Below are 27,196 nucleotides of genomic sequence, written 5' to 3'. Positions count from 1 at the left end.
TCCTCAGCGGGTGTGTCGCTGAGTGGGGAAAATCTGTTTGAAGCGTGGACAGGTCGATGGTGAACAACGGGCTTGACTTTAGAGCTATGCCTCTTCCTGACAGTCACCCAGCCACGATGTAATCCTGGCTGCTCAGGTCTGCTAGGGGGAGGCTAATTGAGCTAGCTACGCTAGGTGGCTCCACACTGGCTAAAGGGACCTGGCTCGCTATCGGTTGATTTTCAACAGTGCAGAGCCGAGCTTCCAATTCAGATAACCTCGCCTCCAAAACCACAAAAAGACTACATTTGTTACATGTACCATTATCGCTAAAGGAGGCAGAGGAGTAACTAAACATCTGACACACGGAGCAGGTGAAAGCAGGAGATGGACAGAACCGGTAGCCATGCTACGCTAGAGAACCAGACACACCGTTAAAAAGTGAGAATAAAGATTAAAGATCTGTAGGAGTATGTTAGAACAGAACGGTAAGCTATAGAGTTTAACTATGCAAAATTGTGTAAGTTATAGATAGAAATAAAGTGATTATCAGTAGTCCAAGCGGAGCAAGAAATTCCACAGTGCACAAGCAAGGTAACAGGAAGTGATGCAATACGTCTTACCGCAAAGCAAAGCGTCACAGCGTCACAGCCAAAGTGGAGTCGAGTGTTCAGCTCTGTTTCAGACTGATACCTCCGGTTCAGGCTGGTCCTCATCCTCAACACGCACGTCTCTTTTTCAATTGCGGAAAATATTTTTCAATACTCATCTTTATTGAAGCAGCAAACATTCAGTGTAAGAGTTTAAAAAACCTACTTTATTTGATTCACAGCTGCTAGTGTTTTGACCACCACAACCCAACTACATTTTTTTTTTTTTTTACGGCAAACTTGCGACTAGTTAACTTTATAAAGAAGGCATAATCGCTTGTTTGCTATGGGTCGGGACGGGACGGGACAACATTGTATTCAAAATATAAAATATTTTTATAGGACTTTTTAATGTGTGATTTTATAAAGGTGCACGTGATACCAACCTTTCGTGAATTTCGCCAGCCGTCTTCTTTCGGTTGAGCTAATCTAACGCGACGCTGAAGCTAGCAAGCTTCCACGCTTCCAGGGATGATCATCTCGCTGATGGAGACACACGCGGTGTGCACGGAGGGGAGGGGCTGTGTGTGTGTGTGTGTGTGTGTGTGAGTAGGCTATGCGAGAGAGACGCGTGACTGACAGAGAGACGGAGGGAGAGCAGGGAAAGGAAATGCAGCTTAACAAATACGAGTATTTTTTAAATAGCGTTAGAAAAATAATAATAACGAAACACAATATGTGGCGGCCGGTGTTGAATCTGTGGCGCACCGCCACGAATTGGTCTGTGTGGGAAACACTGCAGTAGGCTACACACTGATTTAGAAAAGTGAGTGACAATACAGACAGACCCTATGTGAAGGAGATGAGATGAAATATAAAAAAAAATAGTGCCACGGCGGCATGGATTAAAGTTCTCCGTCGCTGTGACGGATTTCCGTCAGCTGAACAGCCTGCATAGTTTGTCCAGACGGATTTCCGTCAGCTGAACTCAACTGGGAGATCGTCCTGATCGAGAAAGGGGAGGGTGGGTTGTTTGGTGTATGGATTTTATTATAATACTGATGTGATGTAACAGATTAAATTAACAGCAGTATTTGTTTTGATTCCTTTATGTTTGAGCCGCGCCATCCCCTGATAAGTAAGGTGCGGCAAAAAAAAAAAAAAAGGAACACGAGTTGTCAACGGACAGGTGGGCACTGTTGCCAGATCTTGGACGAGAAATAAGCGACTGCCGTCCTGAAAACAAGCCCAAAAGAAACGACCGAAGATGAGAAAAAAATAAAATAATAATAATAATAATTTTTTTAAAAAGTGGATAGTCGTCAGTCGTGTGTCTTGTCTTGCTCTTTGCGAGCGTCTGTGTGGTAGCTGAGCCACGTAAATGGCCAAGGCAGACACAGAGAGTGGTAGGCTACTTAACAGTTGTTGTAGGCTAACTTGTAAGGATGAGTGAGAAAAAAAGAGTTGTCATTGAGAAACATTAAGTTACAAATATCCAAACACATTCGAATCACCTGCAGAGCATAAGCAAACATCAAGCCCAACCCTGAAAAGAACAAGCCCCCCAAAACAACGCAACCAGCGACTGCAAAAAAATTTAAAGCGACGGCTCAAAAAAGAAGCCCAAAGTCGCTTATTATAATCGGAATTGGCAACCCTGAGCGATGCATACATGCAGGGTCAGACTGGGAAAAAAAAATCGGCCCTGGCAATTTCCCCCGGGACCAGCCCCCCCCCCCCCTCAGTATTAATTAGTATCTCCAATCTAATTAAATAAAAATAAAAAAACGAGCACAGACCGCTCAGTCAATGGCATGTACCCATAGAAAAATTACACACACATCACACAACTTGACTATCGACTGCTAACAACCATGATCAGTAACCTACACAAACCCAGACACATAATGGCTCGGCGGCCAGCAATCGGATAAACCAATGAAGTGAATCAATGCTGTGAAAGAATGAAAACAAGTGAATGAAACCTGCACTCACCCATTATGAAGTTATCTCTGCCAGCCACTCCATAATCTTGCCCCTGCTCAGCCAACTCCTTGACGTCGGGTATGGTTGGTAACGTTACGGTCGGCGGCTAGCATTAGCAACGAGGCTGCTAGGCATGCTAAATCGGTAAGCATTAGGCTACTGAAGAAAGCTAGTAAGTAAGTAAGTAAGTAAATGTTTATTTTTATAGCACATTTACAAGTGGCAGAGCCGCACCAAAGTGCTTTACAGTCAAAAAAAGAGCTAAAAAATGCATGGAGGAAAAGAAAAAGAAACAAAAGAAAATATCAAATAATAGATAAAAAGAGCTAGAGAACAGTGACTGGTGGAGATTTAAAATATGAAAAAGGAAAAGAAAAAACATTTAATAAGGCAACCAGGGGACACTTTATACAAGTGTTTAAAAACAAGGGAGGACCCTAACTAAAGGCCAGTTTAAAAAGGTGGGTTTTTATCAGGGATTTAAAACTATCTACCGAATCGGCTGCGCGAATGTGGAGGGGGAGACGGTTCCAGAGAGTGGGGGCCACTATGGCCAAGGCTCTGTCTCCTTTTGATTTTAGCCTGGACCTAGGCACTTCCAGAAGCAGTTGATCGGCTGAACGAAGTGCTCTAGGGGGGATGTGACGGTGGAGGAGGTCGGACAGATATGAGGGGGCCAAGCCATGGAGGGATTTGTGGACTATGAGTTGCAGTTTGAAATTGATACGGAAGTGAATAGGGAGCCAGTGGAGTGATGCAAGGACCGGGGTGATGTGTTCACGTTTTTTAGTGCGGGTGAGGAGACGGGCAGCAGAGTTTTGAACCAGCTGCAGACGGTGGATTTGGGATTTGTCGATGCCAGTGTAAAGGGCATTGCAGTAGTCCAGTTGGGAAGAGATGAAGGCATGATAGTCTTTTTAGCTACGTTATATTATCATCTTTCTTCTCGGCTATAACCTTTGTTTACGGCCACTGGCCCTAACCTGACGCCCAAGCTGTCAAATCACCGGAAGTTTTCACCGGAAGTACTGGCGCACACACAAAAGCTCTCTCCAGACATATCTTTCTTTCATTCCTCCCAGATGAAATTTAATGCCACTCTTCGAAAATTGGCGAAATTTAAGACATTTTAAGACCTTAAAAAACATATTTTTTTATTTAAGACTTTTTAATACTTTTTAAGGATCCGCGGCGATCCTGTAATGGCGGTATGGACAGATCCACTTGAGGGATAGGGGCAGGGGGCGCAATCGTAACACGCACCTGCTTCTGAACTTGTCCTGAAGAGGCAAGGTCTGAGCATCCACCCCCCCCCCCCAAAAAAAAAAATTACGAGCCACATGGCCATTAACGGGCTGCTAGCAAATGTAGACTAGATAAATACATTTAAAAATCGTATATTTAAAGAAAATAAAATAAAAAATCGGAGGCCACCGGCCCAGATGTGGACCGGCCCACCGGGCATTTTCCCGGTCGCACAGATTGCCAATCCGAGCCTGCATACATGGACACCCTTCTAGTGAAGGAAGGCACCGATGTGTCCGACATCGACAAAGAGGTGAAAAACAAGTGGCGGTGGGCCTAGCTCAATGAAGACAATGGTAAACCGTTCGGATCATGGTGTAAAAAAATGAAAATCCCTGGTGTCTGCTTCTGTGTGGTTTGCCACAAGAAACTTGTGTATGGTAGCAACGGCAAGAAGGTGCTAACGCGCCATCAGCTCGAGGGTAACCACAAAACCCACATAAGAAGCCTCAAGCACACGTCTGCTCTGCCAGGTGCACCCAACAGCAGTGAGGTTGCACCATCCATGGCCAATCGTGTCTGCGCTCAGAAAATAAGGATATGTTCTTTCATAGCACAGCACGATCTGCCAGTGACCATATCCCAGCCTCTGGTCAATATGATGCGAGCAGCAGCTGAAGACAGGAGCGCCCTATCCAGGCTGTCCTTATCCAATGCACACGCCTCCTACTTAAGGACGCATGGTATTGCACCTCATTTCAAACATGTCTTATCAATGAAGCTGCAAAAGAAAATGTTTTCGCTCAATGCTGATGAGGCAACAACTGCAAACATGGATAAGATGTTAAATGTGCTTGTTCGCTTTTTTGATGAGGAAATGGGGAAGGTGGTCACACAGCACTTTGGGTCCAGGATAGTAAACATCGCAGATGCTTCCAGCCTCACCAATGCACTGCACGATATCCTCCAGTCATATAACTTGACCTGGGATCAAGTCGCATCAGTTTTGCTGGACAACTGCAACGTCATGAGAGGCAAGTGGTCTGGAGTGGAGACCCAAATTAGGCAACTCAACCCATCTCTCCTTGACATCAGTGGAGACACAGTCCACATGGTGTCGAATGCTGCCAAGGCCCTTTTGGGGTCTTTTCAGAATTATGTGGAAGAGTTTTGCATGGATGTCTATTATGACATTGAAAAGTTCCCTAAGCAGAAGGAACTGTTTGGAGAGTTGCAATCCCTTCTACATATGAAGAAAAAGAGCCTGATCCGCCCCATCAGCAGTCGGTTTCTGCAGATGCTAGATGTGTGCAACAGGGTCAGGGAGCTTGTGGATCCACTGATTGCTCACTACTACAGCTTCCTTTCACCCAATGATCAGCACAAATACAGGTGAGATGGCAGTACTAGTCTTTCCTTTCAGTATTTCCTTTTTAAAAGTTAAAAAGTATATATATACCTGGGGTATTTATTTATGTATGTATTCATTTTTATTTCTTTACTATGTTTGTATGTATGTATAAATGTATGTATGTTGGCCTATGTATGAGTTTATTCATGTATTTGTTTTACAGATGGCTACTCAACCAGGTGCAGCAAAAACATGGAGTGACCGCAGATGAAAAGGCTAGGATGGTTGTACTACAGCAACAGCTTGTAAAAGGCCAAACTGATGCAAATAATGAGAGGAAGAAACGGATCTGTGTGCTTTTCACCGAGTTCAACAAGCTGACAACCACAATTGACATGTACAGAGGTATGGTGGTCATTATCATTCATTCATTCATTCATATTTTTGCAGAAAACATAACTGAATAGTAACAGCATCCCACATAGTTTGTATGCCTAATGCATATTTGATTGATCTATAAAATATGAATAATGACCTTGAGTTCTTATACTGAAAACATTAGGCCTATTTCCTTAAATCTTTTTGTCCAAAAAGATTCTAGAATGTACAGAATTCTAATCAATCTTTAATATGATTTGTAGGTATCCTTCCGTCTTTTCAGGTCTTCTTGAAGAAGCTACAGCATGAAAAGCCCATGCTTCACATTCTGCATGTCGAAATGGTGCTGCTGGTGAGAAATGTTCTCTCAAAATTCATGAAGCCTGATATGATACCCTTGGATGTGGACAGCTTGCTGAACCTGGATTTGCACAACAGAGACCTGCAATATCTGGACAAGCTCTTGTCTGTTGGCAAATTCAGCCATTTTGCCGTCAACAAGGCGAGGCTGGACAAGAAACCGTGGGTGCAGCAGCTCTACAAGGCACTAAGAGAAGGCTACACCAAGGCAGCTGTGTTCTTGACGAAAAACCTGCCATTGAAGAACAAAGTCATTACCTCTTTATCTGCACTCTCTCCTTCATTGACCCAGGATCAACATGTTCTCAGTGCGTTTAGCACTGTGGCCAGGGCCTTGCCAAATGTCATCACCACTGATGAGCTGGGCAAGCTGGATGAAGAGGTAAGGGATAACCAGACAGACCCTGACCTGGCACACAAGGCCAAAGGTTTTGATGAGGATGCTGCACGCATTGATGCTGACTGGTGGAGTCCTATCTTCTTACTGAAGACAGCAGAAGGCTCCATTAAATTTCCATTCCTGGGCAAATTGGTGAAGGCATTGCTTTCTGTGTTTACTGGCCCTCTTGTGGAGGGCTCCTTCAATGTCATGGATGACATCATTGAAAAAGACCGGACGCGGCTGAACACAGAAACCTAAGAAGGCTTTGCCATCATTAAAGGTCACCTGAAGGCAGCTGAGGAAACCCCTTCCACAATGAAAATCAGTGCTAATTTGCAGCGGTCTTGTCTGTCATCGTTTCAACACTATCAAGTTCATCTTGAGGACAAGAAAAAAAAAAAAAATGATGTCAAAGAAAGAAAAATCAAGGAAGCTGTGAATGTCCTTTCAGCAGTTAGGGTGAAGAAGGTGAAACAAGCTACCACATCTCATCCATCCATCTCTGCTTCCAAACAATCCACAACCTCCTCTAAAAGCACTCTCTCCACCTCTACCTCCTCATCTACCACGTCATCTACAGGAAAATCCTCCTACAAAAGTTCTGCAGCAGGGACTCCCTCCACTTCCACCAAGTTTTTAACTGCAGGAAAATCCTCCTCCAAATTCACAACTCCCTTAACCTCCACCTCCTCTACAGGAAAATCCTCCTCCAAATTCACAACTCCCTCAACCTCCACCTCCTCTACAGGAAAATCCTCCTCCAAATTCACAACTCCCTCAACCTCCACCTCCTCTACAGGAAAATCCTCCTCCAAATTCACAACTCCCTCCACCTCCACCTCTGCCTCCTCTACAGGAAAATCCTCCTCCAAATTCACAACTCCCTCAACCTCCACCTCCTCTACAGGAAAATCCTCCTCCAAATTCACAACTCCCTCCACCTCCACCTCTGCCTCCTCTACAGGGAAATCCTCCAAAAGCTCAGCAGCTCCCTCCAAAAGCACACATGCAACAACTCCCTCCACCTCCACCTCCTCTACAGGGACATCCTCCAGAAGCACAACCACCTCCACCTCCTCCTCAAAAAGCACTAAGAAACGTGCAGCAGGTGTACTTAAGTTGGATGACTTTGGGTTTACTAAAAGGCCAAAGAACTTTTAGAGTTAAAAGACTTGTTATTGTTATGTTATTGTTGTGTTATATTGTTATTTTATGTTCTGTTATTTGCATTTGGTGTTTAAGCATTACAACTGTTTTGTGATACAGCAATAAATCTCTGCACTTAATTTGGGTTTTTTTTGTCATTTGTAGGTGATCAACAAAAAGAAGGGCACCTATGACAGTGTAGGCCTCCATAAACACAGCTCAATTAAAAAACACTTGGTATTCAGTAGAATTCTATTCTATAGAATTTTAGCATTTTTGCACTGCGCCAACTACAGGAGTTACAGTTCATCATAAACTAACCTACTTAGCCTTTTCACAAAGCTAACACTCTGTGGAATGCCATTAAATAGCCAGAATAGCTATCTAATGTGCTGCCACAAGAATGCATAGACTAAAACTTTTCCCCCCTTCCAGGCGGTTAAAATGAATGCGTGTGTAATCCACTGTGAAAGTTTTTATCCCTTGGAAACAAAACTGAACACTTGCATTAGGTCTTAGGAAGGTATGTGTAAAATTGGGCTAGGACAGCATAAAGGACACACTTTCACATGTTATAGAATCATACAGTCTGCTGAGGCATCTGATCAAGTATCTCCATTATCCCTCCATTCCTTGCATAGAACCAATGTACGTTCTGTATTGAGGGCAGAGGTATGGCTATATTGGTTTCCGAAGGGGTACTCAATCTGATGTTTAATCTCTAAAAATTTCAGTCAGACGACTTTTTTTTGCTTTAATCCCTGCACGGCGGACACAATGATTAGTGGAAATCCTTCGGCCCCTATCTTGTCTTGTTCGTAGCGTCTGTGCAACACATCTTGTTAATATCCATATTTGTGTTGTTGCTATCCCATTGTGAACGTATTGTTGAATCTTCTACTTTCTATTTTTTTTTGGCGGGAGCCGGGTAAATGAAATTCCCACAAGGCAGTGCTTTACTCCAGTTGTCTCAAACACATACAAAATATAGATAGATATAAATTTCTTTTATTTTAAACATTTTTACATCGTACGAAGATATATTAAGATAAAATAAAATTATGTAATGTAAATTAACCATAATAAAACACATCATCAAGGTCCCACCGTCAGTGTGTAATGTATAGCGATTTCAGTGGTATAAATAGCGAAAAGGTGCCATTGAAAGGTCAGTAAGAAGGAACTTTTTAGGATGACGAGGGAGCGTGATGACCGACCGTGACTGCGGGGCCGCGATGAGCATTGTCAGGGCCGCGGCCCTTTGGGCATTCAATTCAATTCAATTCATTTTTATTTATATAGCGCCAAATACAACAAATGTCATCTCAAGGCACTTAGATAGTAAGTCCAATTCAAGCCAATTGGAATTCAATTAATTAATAATAATCATAATTCATAAAATAATCCAATTCGTTCATATAGAGCCAATTCAAAAACAATTTCCTAGCTAAGAAAACCAACAGATTGCACTGAAAACTTTTTCTTTTTCGGTCCAATCTCCCGTCCTGAGCGTGCCTGAGGCGACTGTGGAGAGAAACGACTCCCTTTTAACAGGAAGAAACCTCTGGCAGAACCAGACTCAGGAAGGGTGGCCATCCGCCTCGACCAGCTGGGGTTTGAGAAGACAGAAAAAGGGGGGGGGAGGGGGGCAGGGGGCCACCGCGATGGCGGCACTGTAACACCATTCAAAGGATATCTGTTGGAACAGGGAAACACGAGTTAATGACCACAATAATATCACATATACATAAAGAGAGTAAAGTGAGGAAAGGTGTGTCAGATGAGGCCCCCCAGCAGTCTAGGCCTATAGCAGCTTAACTATGGGATGTTTCAGGATCACCTGAGCCATCCCTAACTATAAGCTTTATCAAAAAGGAAAGTTTTAAGCCTGGTCTTAAAAGTGGAAAGGGTGTCTGCTTCCCGGACATTTACTGGCAGCTTATTCCACAATTGAGGGGCCTGATAACTGAAGGCTCTGCCTCCCATTCTACTTTTAGAAACTCTGGGAACCTCAAGTAAACCTGCAGTTTGGGAACGAAGTGCTCTGTTAGGAAAATATCTTACAATGAGATCTTTAAGATATGATGGAGCTCGGTCATTAAGAGCTTTATATGTGAGGAGAAGAATCTTAAATTCTATTCTGAATTTAACAGGGAGCCAATGAAGAGAAGCTAAAACTGGAGAAATATGATCTCTGCTGTTAGTTCTCGTCAAAACTCTGGCTGCAGCATTTTGGATCAACTGAAGGCTTTTCAGAGAATATGTAGGACAGCCCAATAATAAAGAATTACAGTAGTCCAATCTTGAAGTAACAAATGCATGAATTAGTTTTTCTGCATCACTCTGAGACAAGATGTTCCTGATTTTAACAATATTACGAAGGTGAAAGAAGGCAGTCCTAGAAACCTGTTTTATATGCGAGTCAAATGATAAGTTCTGGTCAAAAATAACTCCAAGGTTCCTCACTGTAGAACTAGAAGCCAAGGAAATACCATCTAGAGTAACTATATAGCTAGACAATTTCTCCCTGAAACGCTCAGGTCCAAAGATAACGACTTCAGTTTTGTCTGAATTTAGCAGCAGACAGTTCTGAGTCATCCAGGTCTTTATGTCTTTAAGACATGCTTGTAGTCTGACCAACCTATTGGTTTCATCTGGTTTTATAGATAAGTACAGCTGAGTATCATCAGCATAGCAATGGAAATTTATGCCATGCTGTCTAATAATGTTACCTAATGGAAGCATGTATAAAGTAAAAAGAATCGGTCCAAGCACAGAACCCTGGGGAACTCCATGACTTACTCTGGTGTGTGAGGAAGATTCTTCGTTTACAAGAACAAACTGAAATCTATCAGATAAATATGATTTAAACCAGCCTAATGCAGTTCCTTTAATCCCAATAACATGTTCAAGTCTGTGTAATAAGATACTGTGATCGACCGTATCAAATGCAGCACTGAGATCCAACAGGACAAGCACAGACACAAGTCCGCTATCAGAGGCTAAGAGGAGATCATTGGTAACTTTCAGCAGTGCTGTTTCTGTGCTATGATGCACTCTGAATCCTGACTGAAACTCTTCAAACAAATTATTTCTGTGTAAATGATCACAAAGCTGAGCTGCAACTATTTTTTCAAGAACTTTAGACATAAAAGGGAGATTGGATATAGGTCTATAATGAGCCAACACTTCTGAATCAAGAGTAGGTTTTTTAAGTAAAGGTTTAATTACAGCAACCTTAAAAGTCTGAGGTACATATCCTGTCAACAAAGACAGATTGATCAAATCCAATATGGAAGTGTCAATTAATGGGAAAACCTCCTTGAACAGTCTGGTTGGGATTGGGTCTAAAACACAAGTTGATGGTTTAGAAGAGACTATTGCTGTTGTTAGTTCAGAGAGATCAACTGGGCAGAAGCCGTCTAAATACAAATCAGGTTCTAAAGATACTTCTAAAGCTGCTGTACTTGATGATACATCACTGATAATAGTGGGAAGGACTCCATCAATCTTCTCTCTGATAGAAACAATTTTATTAATAAAGAAGCTCATGAAATCATCACTGCTGAGAGTTAAAGGAATAACTGGCTCAGCAGAGCTCGGACTCTTAGTCAGACTGGCTACAGTGCTGAAAAGAAACCTGGGATTATTCTTATTCTCTTCTATCAATGATGAATAATAAGCAGTTCTAGCTTTACGAAGGGCTTTCTTATACATTGTTAAACTATCTTTCCAGACTAACTGAGACTCTTCTAAATTAGAGGAACGCCACTGTCTCTCCAGCTTTCTTGCAGTCTGCTTTAAAGCATGCAGCTGTGAATTATACCAAGGAGCCAACCTCTTCTGACTGATTACCTTCCTTTTCAAAATCAAATCAAATCAAATTTATTTATATAGCACATTTCATGTACAAACAGTTCAAAGTGCTTTACATAAAATAAAAGCATTGCAGCAGGGAGTGCAAGAAGCATTAAAAATACATAAAAGAATTTAAAAAGAAACAAATAAAATCATTTAAATGAATTTAAAAACAGGCAACAGTCTAGATAAGTTAAAAGATATTTCATGCATAGACACATGAGAACAGAAATGTCTTTAACCTGGATTTAAAAATGTCTACATTTGCTGAAAGTTTAATCTCCACTGGCAGTTTGTTCCACTTGTTAGCAGCATAACAGCTAAATGCTGCTTCTCCATGTTTAGTCTGGACTCTGGACTGAACCAGCTGACCTGAGTCCTTGGATCTAAGAGCTCTGCTGGGTTTATATTCTCTGAACATATCACAGATGTATTTTGGGCCTAAACCGTTCTGGGATTTGTAAACCATCAGCAGGCTTTTAAAATCTATTCTGTGACTGACTGGAAGCCAGTGTAAAGATATTAAAACTGGTGTGATGTGTTCAGATCTCTTAGTCCGGGTTAAAACTCTAGCAGCAGCGTTCTGGATGAGCTGCAGATGTTTAATGCTCTTTTTGGGAAGTCCAGTTAAAAGAGCATTACAGTAATCGAGTCTACTGGAGATGAATGCATGGATGAGTTTCTCCTGGTCTTTTTGGGAGAGGAAACCTTTAATTCTGTTGATGTTTCTGAGGTGGTAAAAAGCTGCCTTGGTGACAGCTTTGATGTGGCTGCTGAAAGTCAGATCTGAGTCTATCAACACTCCGAGGTTACGAACCTGGTCAGTGATTGTAAGGTTCCGAGTCTCAAGATATTTACCAACGCTGACCCTCTTCTCTTTGCTACCAAACAGAATGATCTCAGTTTTGTCTTCATTTAATTGTAGAAAATTCTCTCTCATCCAGGTGTTTACTTCCTCCAGACACTGACACAGTACGTCTGCTGGGCTGCAGTCGTCCGGTGACAGAGACACATAAAGTTGTGTATCGTCTGCATAACTGTGATAATTGATGTTAAAGTTCTGCAATATCTGACCCAAAGGGAGCATATACAAGTTAAACAGAAGAGGTCCAAGAATTGACCCCTGGGGGACTCCACAAGTCATGGCCACTCGCTCAGATTCATAGCTGCCAATTGTAACAAAATAACTCCGGCCTTCTAAGTAGGACCTGAACCAGTTAAGGACCGCTCCAGAAAGTCCAACCCAGTTTTCCAGCCTGTGCAACAGGATTCTGTGATCTACAGTATCAAACGCAGCGCTGAGGTCCAACAGGACCAGGACTGAAACATTACCAGAATCAGTATTCAACCTGATGTCGTTTAACACTTTGACCAGAGCTGTTTCAGTGCTGTGATGACGTCTGAAGCCTGATTGAAAGTTATCAAGACTTCCACTTTCATTCAGAAAGTCGTTGAGCTGGTTAAATACAACTTTCTCAATAATCTTAGATATAAAAGAGAGATTAGAGACAGGTCTGTAGTTGTTCATCATAGAGGCGTCTAGAGTTCTCTTCTTTAGGAGTGGCTTAATGGCAGCTGTCTTTAGTGACTTGGGAAAAATGCCTGATGCCAGTGAGCTGTTAACTATTTGTAGGAGATCACTTTCTACTGAGGTAAAAACAGTTTTTAAAAAGTCGGATGGTATTATGTCCAGAGAACAAGTTGTTGATTTCAGATGCCGAACTGTTTCCACTAGGATTTTTAAATTAACAATATTAAATTGTGACATAACATCAGAGTTATTTCTAGGTTTTAGACACAGATTAGTTTTCTTGTTTTTCTGTGTTGCGTGAATGTTTTGTCTAATTGTTTTGATTTTTTGGCTAAAAAAGTTGGCAAATTCGTTGCATTTCTCAGTGGAAAGGAGGTCTGGGTTTTCAGAGGGGCAACATTGTCCAGTGCTGTACGCATTGAAACTATAGTGCTGTCAACAAGAGAGTCAAGTGCTGCTGGAGTAAAGTTTAGGTAGTCGTCCTCTGTCATATCTGCACATGGCAGTGAAGAAAAGGATGATGGAATTAATTCTTTAAATCTGGTTACAGCATCCTCTGATAGACACCTTCTATATGTAAATTTCTTCTCAGAAACTGTATAGTCAAGTAATGTAAACTCAAAGGTTATCAGAAAATGGTCAGATAAGACAGGGTTATGAGGGAACACTGTTAACTGTTCACTCTCAATGCCATAAGTCAGAACAAGATCAAGGGTGTGATTAAGGCAGTGAGTCGGTCTGTGAACACTCTGAGAAAATCCAATAGAGTCTAATATAGAATTAAAGTTCATATTCAGGCTGTCATTTTCAACATCTACATGAATATTAAAGTCACCCACTACAATGACTTTATCTGTACTCAGCACTAACTGGGATAAAAACTCTGAGAATTCAGACAGAAACTCAGAATAAGGGCCAGGTGGACGATACACAACAACAAACACAAGAGGTTTCTGGGATTTCCACTTTGCGTGGGAAAAACTGAGAATCAGAGATTCAAAAGAGCTCAAACTAATCTTGGGTCTGGGACTGATGAGTAACCCTGATCTGAAAATAGCTGCCACTCCTCCTCCTCTGCCTGTGGTTCGAGGAACGTGAACATTTAAACAGTCAGAGGGAGTTGCTTCATTAATGCTAACATGATCCTCCTGCTGCAGCCAGGTTTCTGTAAGACAAAATATATCAATATGATGATCACAAATCAACTCATTCACTAACAGAGACTTCGAAAGGAGAGATCTGATATTCAGCAAACCACATTTAATAGTTTGATGTTTTTGTTCAGTTAAAGTTTTTGTTTTAATAATTTCTTTTTGCACAAGAGGATTTGCTCCTTTTGTGTTAATTGATTGGGTGGGTAGCAGTAGGTGGGAAGCTGCAGAGAAGTGTGTAAGACTACAACTCTGCATCCTGGTCTGAACCCTGGGTTGTCATGTTTTAGGGTGGCAAATAAATTCATCCATATTTCTAGAAATGAGAGCTGCTCCTTCCAAAGTGGGATGGATGCCGTCTCTCCTCATCAGACCAGGTTTTCTCCAGAAAGATTGCCAATTATCTATGTAGCCCACGTTGTTTGCTGGACACCATCTAGACAACCAGCGATTGTAAGACGACATGCGGCTAAACATGTCATCACTGGTCAGATTTGGCAGGGGTCCAGAGAAAACTACGGAGTCCGACATTGTTTTGGCAAAATCACACACCGATGCAACATTAATTTTAGTGACCTCCGATTGGCGTAACCGGGTGTCATTAACGCCGACGTGAATAACTATTTTACCATATTTACGTTTATCCTTAGCCAGCAGTTTTAAATAGGATTCTATGTCGCCCGCTCTGGCCCCTGGAATGCATTTGACTATGGCCGCTGGTGCCTCTAATGCCACGTTTCTGACTATAGAGCTGCCAATTACCAGGGTTTTGTCCTCAGCGGGTGTGTCGCTGAGTGGGGAAAATCTGTTAGAAGCGTGGACAGGTCGATGGTGAACAACGGGCTTGACTTTAGAGCTATGCCTCTTCCTGACAGTCACCCAGCCACGATGTAATCCCGGCTGCTCGGGTTCTGCCTGGGGGCGGCTAATGGAGCTAGCTACGCTAGGTGGCTCCACACTGGCAAAAGGGGCCTGGCTCGCTATCGGTTGATTTTCAACAGTGCAGAGCCGAGCTTCCAATTCAGATAACCTCGCCTCCAAAACTACAAAAAGACTACATTTGTTACATGTACCATTATCGCTAAAGGAGGCAGAGGAGTAACTAAACATCTGACACACGGAGCAGGTGAAAGCAGGAGAAGGAGGAAGAGAAAGAGAACCGGTAGCCATGCTACGCTAGAGAACCAGACACACCGCTAAAAAGTGAGAATAAAGATTAAAGATCTGTAGGAGTGTGTTAGAACAGAACGGTAAGCTATAGAGTTTAACTATGCAAAATTGTGTAAGTTATAGATCGAAATAAAGTGATTATCAGTACTCCAAGCGGAGCAAGAAATTCCACAGTGCACGAGCAAGGTAACAGGAAGTGATGCAACACGTCTTACCGCAAAGCGGGCATGTGCCCGAATGCCAGACTGCTCAGTCTGTGCCTGAGCTTGAGTCACAAGGCAGGCGTTATTTGGTCAAATGTGTCATTATCGATCAACATTTTGCGTAAAATCATCCAAATAGGACATTAAACAACACACAAGAAAACATTAAAGTACTGTAACAGTGAAGAAGAGTTTTACATGTTTGGTATAACTCGGTAATAGCTTAGTAATACTCTGTGACCCCCGTGTTCAACAGAAGGTGATGGATTGTGTGGGTGTGAAACACAGTCAGCTTTATCATGTTCATGCTGAATATACTTGTTTTCTTATGACTGGCTTTCCTCTCTTCCTTACTTCTTACCTCTACTGTATCAGAACAATCATGTTTAACTCGAAATTTGCTGAATTAACTGTTCAATATTCATTCAGGTACACAAAAGACGATATCATCTCTTACAGTTAGCCTATATATGATCTGAAACTGGTGCTGTCTTTTGGTATCATACGGTCTACTGAATCTTTTTGGGTTTTCTGTTGTTCAGTTTTTCATTCAGTCTTCAAAAACCACAACACACAGTCTCTTTAAGTAACTAAAAAGGAAGTGCCTCTATTTAAGGCTGCAGTCGGCAGGTTTGCAAAATTCCGAGTCTAAAGTCGGAAAATTCGAACTGATACAACTTTCAGGTCCCTCCCCCAACCTCTAACAAGCTCCGAATCGCCCCCCAAACCCCTCCCCCTCTGTGGACGAGGTTGTGCACGTGAGTTCACACCAGTGTGAGCGCACACAAGCTGGGGCAGACTCAAGCTCAGCAGCGTGTGCACAAGCTGTGATTGACAGGTAGGATTCCTCCACCCTAACTTGATTGGTTAAAAACAGCCCGGAGCGCTCGATTTTTGCAAGCATGATTACTGGCTTCAGAGGGAGCTACAGATTTAGTTATTTTTCCTAAACAGCCTATTTAATATTCTACTTCCAGAATCCCATGACAGTTCAAGCTAAAAAAAAGTTGCCGACCGCAGCTTTAAGTAAGTAAAAAAGAGGTGCTTGTCTCTTTAAGAAAGTAAAAAGGAGGTGCTTGTCTCTTTAAGAAAGTAAAAAGGAGGTGCTTGTCTCTTTAAGTTAATAAAAAGGAGGTGCGTCTCTTTAAGTTAGTAAAAAGGAGGTGAATGTCTCTTTAAGTAAGTAAAAAGGAGGTGCTTGTCTCTTTAAGTAAGTAAAAAGGAAGTGCTTGTCTCTTTAAGTAAGTAAAAAGCAGGTAAGTGTCTTTTTAAGTAAGTAAAAAGGAGGTGCTTGTCTCTTTAAGAAAGTAAAAAGCAGGTGAGTGTCTTTTTAAGTAAGTAAAAAGGAGGTGCTTGTCTCTTTAAGTAAGTAAAAAGGAGGTGAATGTCTCTTTAAGTTAGTAAAAAGGAGGTGAATGTCTCTTTAAGAAAGTAAAAAGGAGGTGCTTGTCTCTAAGTAAGTAAAAAGGAGGTGCTTGTCTCTTTAAGTAAGTAAAAAGCAGGTAAGTGTCTTTTTAAGTAAGTAAAAAGGAGGTGCTTGTCTCTTTAAGAAAGTAAAAAGCACTTGAGTGTCTTTTTAAGTAAGTAAAAAGGAGGTGCTTGTTTCTTTAAGAAAGTAAAAAGCAGGGGCCGGATTCACAAAGCATTCTTAAGAAAAAAAAAGTTCTTAACTGGTACTTTTATCTTAACTTTTGTCATAAGAAAAAAGCTAAGAACATTCCATATTCACAAATAAAATTCTTAAGTTTTTTCTTAACTTTCATGTTATCTTTTGTCTTAAGAACGATGTTAAGAATAATTGATATTCTTGAAAGCTTAGTTCTTAAGATTCTTCTTAGTTTTCCTCTTAACTTTAAGACAACCCTTCACCACATCTTAACACAGCAACAGGAAAAAGGTAAGCCTCTAATATTATTTATTTGAACACATTTCTACAAAAAAGAGAGAACCTTTGTTTAAACTTATGTTATGTAAGTTTTTTACCAATGTTTTTGTGTATGTTTTATTAATTATATTGGGTAGGTTATATACATTAGGCTCCAACTTACAGTTAGCTATTATTTACAATGGGCCTTAGCACTGTGTTTAGTATATAGGCTATTGAATGTAGCCCACAGCACTGAGATATGTTGACCATAGATCATGAGGCCAAGGCCTATTTAAGTTAATAATTTAATCAGTCATTTCATGACATTTGGATCACAGTCATTTCATTACGCTACAGTCGTACAGTGTGGATTATTTATTAATGACTATAATGTACACACTGACTGACTTTTAATGACTATGTAGAGGCCTACACATTAATTGATTACTGACCTTGTTTTTTTCCCAACATTCTAAGAAGTTCTTAAGTCATAAAAATACGAAGTTCCTAAGAAATGCCATTGTTCTTACGAAAATATTGAGGAATTTCACTTAAGATAAATCTTAGGAACTTCCTAGTTTTTTTCTAAAGAATCTTACTAAGATTTATCTTAAGAATAGTTTTGTGAATCCGGCCCCAGGTGAGTGACTTTTTGATTAAGTAAAAAGGAGGTGCTTGTCTCCTTAAGAAAGTATAAAGGAGGTGAGTGTCTCTTTAAGTAAGTAAAAAGGAGGTGAGTGTCTCTTTAAGAAAGTAAAAAGGAGGTGCTTGTCTCTTTAAGTTAGTAAAAAGGAGGTGCTTCTCTCTTTAAGTTAGTAAAAAGGAGGTGCTTGTCTCTTTAAGTACCGTATTTTCCGCACTATAGAGCGCACTGGATTATAAAGCGCACTGTCAATGAATGGTCTATTTTCGATCTTTTTTCATATATAAAGCGCACCGGGCTATAAGGCACATAAAGCGAAACAAAACAGTGTCGTTGCTGTTACCTGGCAGTTCAGTGATGATTCGAAAACGAAACTTATAAAATCGGCTCGGCGCATGCGCAAAACCACAAAGTAGCAATTCTCGACAAGTAGCACAAATCGACTGAACACCGGCCTTCGTGAAAGCTCGGACCACAGTTGAGACTGATACCTTAGCCCAGGCATCCACGATCCATTGGCAGATAGTAGCGAAAGTCGCCCGGCGCTGTCTCCCTCCCTTGGTGAATGTGTGTTCGCCTTCTGTCATCCACTGCTCCCACGCAGCTCGCAGTTTAACTTTGAACGCCCTGTTTACACTGATATTAATGTCCCGTGCTAACGCTGTTGCCTTCAGTCGAATAGAGACTGTATAGACGCCTCAACCCGCTGCTCTCTGTTCAATAACCCACTGTTCAATTTTGTTATTATTATGGTGAATCACAATATATATTACTCCGCTACGCTTATGACTACTGTAGCCATAATGCTGCGGTGCGGCTTTGTAGTTTACCAAAGTCTTACTAAAACATTTTGACAGAGCGTATACCACACAAAATCGCTTCGGGGTCCGTAAGCTAACAAGAATAAATCCATATATAAATTGCTCCGGGTTATAAGGCGCACTTTTGTTTTTTGAGAAAATTATAGGCTTTTAAGTGCGCCTTATGGTGCGGAAAATACGGTAAGTAAAAAGGAGGTGCTTGTCTCTTTAAGAAAGTAAAAAAAAGGTGCTTGTCTCTTTAAGTAAGTAAAAAGGTGGTGAGTGTCTCTTTAAGAAAGTAAAAAGGAGGTGCTTGTCTCTTTAAGTTAGTAAAAAGGAGGTGAGTGTCTCTTTTAGTAAGTAAAAAGGAGGTGAGTGTCTCTTTTAGTAAGTAAAAAGGAGGTGAGTGTCTCTTTTAGTAAGTAAAAAGGAGGTGAGTGTCTCTTTTAGTAAGTAAAAAGGAGGTGAGTGTCTCTTTAAGTAAGTAAAAAGGAGGTGAGTGTTTCTTTAAGTTAGTAAAAGGGAGGTGAATGTCTCTTCAACACACAACCTTACAGCTGTTTGCTCTTTGTTGGGATGTAGTGGACAGCATCGTTATGATGATTGTGTAACAGTGGAAGAGATGGATGTGTCTCTGAATGAAATGAAACTGAATTATATTTATCCCCTTCTATTGTTTCAGTATAAATTATGGAGGAAAAACCACTAAATGTATCATTACTAATGATGATTCTAAATATATTCATACATCCGTAATCAGTTCACAGACTGTTTGAAGTGTAGCACAGAGAGGTGGCTGAAACCTCCAGAGGTTGTGCTTGTTGCTCGGCAACATGTGGCGTCAGCAGGTAACACAGGTGAACTCTCTGTGGACTCACAGGTGTGCAGTTTGAAAGCCATGCAGAGAGGAGTTGGAACTGGGTGCACGGTTGTGTATTCCTGATATTCCACCATATTCACCATGTTTGCACCCAATGACAAAGTGACTTCATGAATGTAAAAGGTTGTGGGAGTTAGTCCTGATCTGAAATCCTCTGCTAGAAATAAGAACAAAGTTATCTTTCTAAATAACACAAACAGAGATAGAAGGCATCTTTATAGAAATGTCATTTCACATTAAAAGTACCAGAATAACATAAAAAGACTAAACACCTGTGTTCAAAGCAAAGATGCAGAAAGCACAATCAGTCAGTGGATCCATACTGAACAAACCAACAGCTTCTGAATGAATTCATTTTAAGGTGTTTTACAGCTGCATCAGTGAGTTGATTCATCAGATCAGAATCAGAAAAAACTTTATTTATCCCCGAAGGGCAATTAGAAGGGCGAAGAGCGGTACATTAAAAGAAGAGCAAGAAAATGGAATCGCAAAGAAAATAAAAACACAAAAGGGTGTGACAAAAAATAAATAAATAAAAATAAAAAAAATAAGGCGTCGATAAAATTAAAGTGACAATGTGATTAAAGTGACATTGTAGTTAAAGTGTCAAGGTGATATTGTAATATTGTCAGGAGACAGAAAATAATATGTTTTAATAAGTTATTGGCATCATCTGTTTGGCAAACATGACCATGATTAGATGATTCCTGCCTGTTTTACAGATCAACTGATGCATGAAAAAGAAAAAGACCTGTAGATTCATGTAAGAAAAATCCTTTGACTCACATATAAAACAGGTTTCTAGGACTGCCTTCTTTCACCTTGGTAATCTTGTTAAAATCAGGAACATCTTGTCTCAGAGTGATGCAGAAAAACTGCTTCATGCATCTGTTACTTCAGGATTGGATTGCTGTAATTCTTTATTATAGGGCTGTCCCACATATTCTCTGAAAAGCCTCCAGCTGATCCAAAATGCTGCAGCCAGAGTTCTGATGAGAACTAACAGCAGAGATCATATTTCTCCAGTTTTAGCTTCTTTTCATTGGCTCCCTGTTAAATTCAGAATAGAATTTAAGATTCTTCTCCTCACATATAAAGCTCTTAATGACCGAGCTCCATCATATCTTAAAGATCTCACAGTTGGATATTTTCCCAACAGAGCACTTTGCTCTCAGACTGCAGGTTTACTTGAGGTTCCCAGAGTTTCTAAAAGTAGAATGGGAGGCAGAGCCTTCATTTATCAGGCGCCTCTCTGTGGAACCAGCTGCCAGTTTGGGAGGCAGAGCCTTCAGTTATCGGGCCCCTCTCTGTGGAACCAGCTGCCAGTTTGGGAGGCAGAGCCTTCAGTTATCGGGCCCCTCTCTGTGGAACCAGCTGCCAGTTTGGGAGGCAGAGCCTTCAGTTATCAGGCCCCTCTCTGTGGAACCAGCTGCCAGTTTGGGAGGCAGAGCCTTCAGTTATCAGGCCCCTCTCTGTGGAACCAGCTGCCAGTTTGGGAGGCAGAGCCTCCAGTTATCAGGCCCCTATGTGTGGAACCAGCTCCCAGTTTGGGAGGCAGAGCCTTCAGTTATCAGGTCCCTCTCTACCTTTAAGATCAGACTTAAAACTTTCCTTTCTGATAAAGTGTCTCAGCATTACATTACATTACGGTCATTTTGCAGACGCTTTTAACCAAAGCTACTTACAATAAGTGCGTTCAACATCGGTAGGCAAAAGAACTTCAGGTCACAAAAAATCATAAGTGTATTTCCTTCCAAAACCAAACAGCTAAGAGCAAAACTAGTGCTAGAGTAAGTGCGATAAGTCAGGTACCTAGACAGATGGGAAGACAATTTAGAAAACAAAGACAATTTAGGATTCAATATAAACACAAGAAACTTGTGCTAAAGAAAATAAAAAAATAAAATAAAGGACCAGACTCAGTGAATAATTCCCTACACTCCCTATTATATAGATTAGTGAGCAGTGCTGACCAACATATCATTGGGGTCATCAGGTGGGAACCTCCTTCCATCAGTGTTTCGTCTAGTTGGGCCCACAACACCTCCAGGAGGCTAGACAATGACCACTGGCGTCCCAGAGTCACCCCCCTAATGCCAGCCAACACTGCCCCTCACACCACAACCACCATAATCTACCTCAGCCTCTCACCAACTGCACACCAGTCACAGCGGGGTGGGGATGCAAACCCTGGTTCGGGTAGGGGAAGAAATAAAAGAGGTAAGAAAAGCAGGAATGGGATTCAAACCCTGGTTCGGGTAGGGGGTAATGAAAATATAGAGGCTGCCAGTAGTGGAGGAAACAATAAGTGAGTAAGGAACTAGGACGGAGCAGGTGATGTCCTAAGAAGGCGGATCAGGGTAGTGTTTCCTGAAGAGGTGGCAGGCATGCAAACTTGCCACCTTTCGGCGAAATTCGCCGTTTTGAAATCAAAATGTGTCATTCTTCTGAATCGCATAGATCCGAGGAGAAAAAAAAAATTCGGGGGCGGGGGGGGGGTGTGAGCATGTCAACTAGCGAGTGGAACTGTGAACCTCAAAACTACACTAGACCTATCACCGCCGCTCTCTTCTCGTGACAACAAATGACTGACAAGAGTGGCATGTGAGAGAAGCACTATCACCAATCAGAAGTGAGGAGGGCGAACCCCTATCTCCCTCTCCTCCTCTCCCCCCCCCGCCCGGACCCCACACGGTGGAAATTGCGACAAGGACAGGTCGGGATTAATGTTTACAGTTGTTAACTTCTGAAGCTAAAATGCTACAATTTGACTGATGTCCTGAAATAGTCTTCATAACGAATTGTGTCGTTAGATCAATTAATGTGCTTGGAATAGTGTCTTTGATACAAGTGTCAGCTAAATGTCTTGATAACAGACTTGAAATAGTCTACAATTCCTCGATATTTCACCGCCTCACAGAACGCTGTTTGTGTTAGTGCTACTCGATGTAACTGTAGAGTGGCTAACTAGCGCCTTCCACACAAGTTCAGGGCTTTGCTAATACTTTTAGCCAACGTCAATGGAGACCTTAATTGTCGCCGGACTTGGCTTTTTAACGAGGTATGCCCCTTCATAATACCCTCCGATAATCACGGAAAGGGAACATTTTGCCCATTTGAGGAGGTCGTTTCATTCGTCGTGAGTTTATCAATGCAGAGTCCGGAGAGCTCTGCCACAGGTCGTATTTGAGTGCGAGTCGACCCCCATCCCCTCGCTGTTCGCCCACACCCCCGTTGATGATGACAGCCTACAGGTGCACTCGTGTTCATCCAGTATGATGCACCATCAATCGAAGTTAAAAGGGGCACAATGTAGGATTACGTAGTACTCGTGGCATGCATGTCTCAAAACTTACACTGTCATGAAAAAATGCCGTTTAACTAAGCTTGCCGCGAGAATGTTTTTCATGTTAGAGTGCCAGCTGTCGATACAAATTTGTCTCTGGCGGTACGTCAAGTGAATTGCTGATGTTGAAGTTTTTCCCGTGGAGCTCGTTTGGCTCGGCATGCCAAACGTTCACTTTCGTGGTTTAATGACAGCGGACTGCGAAAGTGGTCGGGAGAGTCATCGTTCACTTACTAATGACATAGGCTATTACTAAGCATAGGCTGTCTTGGGGCAGTAATTAATTAAACGTCTAATCCTACATACTTGTAGTATCCCTTTAAGGACCATGGGACTAACTTTTTCGTTAAATTTAATGTAATTAAATGTATGATACTACAGTTAAATGTTTTTGAAGACCTGTGATGTTATATATCAAACACATAATAGTACAGTAAATGCAATTGATAGGCCTACTGTACCTATAAATTCATCTTTTATGCTGCACAGCTGTTCTCTACTTAATGCAAATGGGACATACTGTATATTTTATAATATATGTTTTGTCTAATTTACAGCTTAATGCGTCTCATGTTTCCGCTTTTCCGCGCGTGCCGTGTGTCCGTGTACCCTTTTTCACCCCTGACCAGTTTGCATGCCTGGGTGGGTATTCAGCCTGCGGCGAAAGATGGGCAGCGACTCAGCTGTCCTGATATCAGTCGGGAGATCGTTCCACCATCGGGGTGCCAGGCGCCTGGTGGCCACAGAGCGAAGTGGTCGGGCGGGGGTGTAGGGCTTGACCATAGCCTGGAATTATGAAGGAGCTGTTCCTTCCACTGCCCTGTAGGCCAGCACCAGAGTCTTAAACTGGATGCGAGCAGCTACAGGGAGCCAGTGTAGAGAGCGGAGAAGGGGAGTGATGTGGGAGAACTTGGGGAGGTTGAACACCAGACGAGCAGCAGCTTTCTGAACCAGCTCCAGAGGTCTGATGGCAGAAGCCGGGGCGCCAGCAAGGAGGGAGTTGCAGTAGTCCAGGCGGGAGATGACAAGAGCCTGGATGAGCACCTGTGCTGCCTTGTCGGTGAGGAAGGGGCAAATCCTCCGGATGTTGTAGAGGAGGAATCGGCAGGAACGGGTCACTGATGCGATGTTTGGCGAGAACGACAGTTGGTCGTCCAGGATCACACCCAGATTCCTCGCGGTCTGGGTTGATGTCACCACGGAGTCATCCATGGTGATGGCCAGATCTCGGAACGGGCAGCCCTTCCCCGGGAGAAACACCAGCTCAGTCTTGTCCAGGTTGAGCTTAAGGTGGTGCATCGACATCCACCCCGAGATGTCTGCCAGGCACGCAGCAATGCGTGGTTCCACTTGGGTGTCAGAAGGGGGAAAAGACAGAATCAGCTGGGTGTCGTCTGCATAGCAGTGGTAGGAAAAGTTATGGGAGTGGATGATAGAACCAAGAGATGATGTGTAGAGGGAGAAAATAAGAGGACCCAGGACCGAACCTTGGGGAACCCCAGTGGTGAGCCTACGTGGCTTCGACACAGACCCTCTCAGTGTGACCTGGTAGGAGCGATCTGTCAGGTAGGATGAGAACATGGAGAGTGCAGAGCCAGAAACCCCCATTCCCTCCAGGGTAGAGGGAAGGATGTCGTGGTTCACTGTGTCAAATGCTGCAGACAGGTCCAGGAGAATCAAGACAGAGGAGAGAGAGTTAGCTCGAGCAGTTTGGAGTGACTCAGTTACTGCTAGGAGGGCCGTCTCAGTTGAGTGGCCCACCTTGAACCCGGACTGGTAGGGATCCAAGAGGTTGTTCTGGTGGAGGTAAGAGGACAGTTGTTTAAAGACAGCACGTTCAAGAGTTTTGGACAGAAAGGGTAGAAGGGATACCGGTCTGTAATTCTTGATCTCTGAGGGGTCAAGAGTTGGTTTCTTTAGAAGAGGAGTGACTCTGGCAGTCCTGAAAGCAGAAGGAAAAGAGCCTGATGTCAAAGATGTGTTAATGAGGTGGGTCAGGTAAGGAAGAAGATCAGGTGCAGCAGAATGAAGGAGAGGGGAAGGGACTGGGTCAAGGGAACATGTGGTGGGGCGGCTGGATGTTACAAGGTGAAGGACCTCATTTGCAGAGAGGGGAGAGAAGTGGGACAGAGAGGGAGGTGAGGGAGAGCGACAGGTGTGGGTGGTGTGGACAGCTGGGAGGTGAGGGAAGGAAGATCGGATATCGTTAACCTTCTTGTCAAAGAAGTCGGCGAAATCGTCAGGGAGGAGGGAGGAGAAGGGGAGAGGGGGTGGGGGTTGGAGGAGGGATGAGAAAGTTTGGAAGAGTTTTTTGGGGTTGGAAGCAGAAGTTTGAATTTTGTTACAGAAGAAGGCAGTTTTTGCAGCAGAGAGAGAGGAGGAAAAAGTGGAAAGCAAGGACTGGAAGGCAAGAAGGTCTTCAGGAAGTTTACTTTTCCTCCATTTGCGCTCAGCCGCCCTCACGCTCCACCTCTCAGTACGCACTGAGTCCGACAGCCATGGGGCAGGTGGAGCTGAGTGTGCAGGCCTGGAGGTGAGGGGACAGAGTTTGTCCAGAGAGGAGGACAAGGTGGAGAGAAGAAGATCAGTAGAAGTGTCAGGGGAAAGAAGAGAAAAAGATTCGGGAGCAGGCAGAGCAGAGAGAACAGAAGAGGAGAAGTCAGTGGGGTAGAGAGAGCGGAGATTGGGACGAGAAGATACCAAGTGGGTGGGGGGAGGTCGGGAGGGGGAGAGGAGAGGGAGAGGGTGTAGGACATGAAGTAGTGGTCAGAGAGATGAAGGGGAATGACAGAGAGGTTGGCGCTAGAACAGTGCCTGGTGAAGATGGTCCAGTATGTTGCCAGCCTTGTGGGTAGGAGGAGATGGGGAGAGAGCTAGGTCGAAGGAGGAGAGAAAAGAAACAAGAGGGTGAAGCTTCTCTGTCTGGATGTTGAAATCACCGAGAAGGATCAGGCCGGAGCCATCATCAGGGAAGTGAGAGACAAGAGTGTCCAGCTCCTCCAGGAAGTCCCCAATAGGGCCTGGTGGACGATAAACTACAGCGATGGTGACCTTGACTGGGTGAGAGACAGTGACAGCATGAAATTCAAAGGAGGAGGGAGAGAATTGCAAGAGGGAACAAAGAGACTATTTCCAGTCCTTGGAAATGAGCAGGCCAGTACCACCGCCCCGCCTCGCAGCTTTGGGAGTGTGAGAGAAAGAGTACACATCAGACAGAGCTGCGGGCGTGGCAGTGTTTTCTGGGGTGATCCAGGTCTCTGTAAGAGCAAGAAAGTTAAGGAAGAGCATGGATGCATAACCTGAGATAAACTCAGCCTTCTGCACAGCAGAATGGCAGTTCCACAGCCCCCCTGCCACCACTTGCTCAACATGAGTAGAGAGAGAAGGGTGGATGATATTAGTGGGGTCCTGGCCTCTGGGTCTGACCCTGTATCTGCGTGGTCGCCGAGACCGAGAGGAAAGAACGGGGATGAAGCACATAGTTTCTTGAAAAATGGTACTTTACACTTACAGGGACCGTCCAGACGAAGATCGCCCTTGAGGAAGTCGGACTTGAAAAAGTCAAGTGCCTTTGTAGGACAGCCTTCCATTGAAGGCTGACGCTTCCAACAACAGGAGTTTCTTTGTACTGATTCACTAATTGCTGATTGTCTGCAGGAGTGCAGACCCCTCCCACAGATTAAAAGACAAGTGGCCACTCAGGGCTGAAGCTAGTTTCAATGGGGCTGTTATCACACAGTGAAAACAAGCCTCCGGCAAATTTACTTTTAGCAGTCAAAAATCTAACAAAAATCAGGCAAAGATCTAGCAAAAAGCAAAATGGTACACAAGATAAATGTAGCTTACGAATTCTGGATGAATCAAGAAGTCCACAGCTCCTCCAGAAGGTCAAACACACTCAGCAGGTGTCTCTGGCTTGGTGTTACAGTGTTTATTGTCCCCTCTTTTCTGTCCTCTCAGCCCCCAGCTGGTCGAGGCAGATGGCCAACCTTCCTGGTTCTGGTTCTGCCAGAGGTTTCTTCCTGTTCAAAGGGAGTCGTTTCTCTCCACAGGTACTCAGGCACGCTCAGGACGGGAGATTGGACTGAAGACAAGTTTCAGTGCAATCTATTGGTTTCCTTAGCTAGGAAATAGTTTTTGAATTGGTTCTATATGAATTATGGATTGGATTATAATTACAATGAATTGAACTCCAATTGGCTTGAATTGGATATTAATAATATTATTTAATTGGCTTGAGATGACATTTGTTGTAATTTGGCGCTTTATAAATAAAACTGAATTGAATTGAATTGAATTTCACAGCACGTGGTGTAAAATTCCACATGCA

At 42.9% G+C, this 27,196-nt stretch overlaps 1 protein-coding gene and 1 pseudogene across 3 annotated transcripts in view; one reads left to right on the top strand and one right to left on the bottom strand.

The window, feature by feature from the left end:
• The window catches only part of klhdc3l (kelch domain containing 3-like), a 46,898-nt gene that overhangs the window by 8,233 nt on the left and 11,469 nt on the right, over positions 1-27,196 (top strand). The window contains exons 2-3 of one of the 3 annotated variants that reach the window (XM_075478932.1): positions 5,375-5,556; positions 5,793-5,881. The exons of 1 other annotated variant lie outside the window; for it this stretch is intronic. The gene's annotated coding sequence lies outside the window, so the exon portion shown is untranslated. Of the gene's footprint in view, positions 1-5,374; positions 5,557-5,792; positions 5,882-25,624; positions 25,927-27,196 lie in introns of those variants that run through there. One more of the 3 variants, XM_075478933.1, reaches the window with a different exon arrangement.
• Positions 23,482-26,346, bottom strand: LOC142396295 (uncharacterized; annotated as a pseudogene).

This window comes from Odontesthes bonariensis, chromosome 12 (genome assembly GCF_027942865.1).
Source record: "Odontesthes bonariensis isolate fOdoBon6 chromosome 12, fOdoBon6.hap1, whole genome shotgun sequence".
NCBI classification, from domain to species: Eukaryota; Metazoa; Chordata; class Actinopteri; order Atheriniformes; family Atherinopsidae; genus Odontesthes; species Odontesthes bonariensis.
This window is presented reverse-complemented; position numbering and strand designations above follow the sequence as displayed.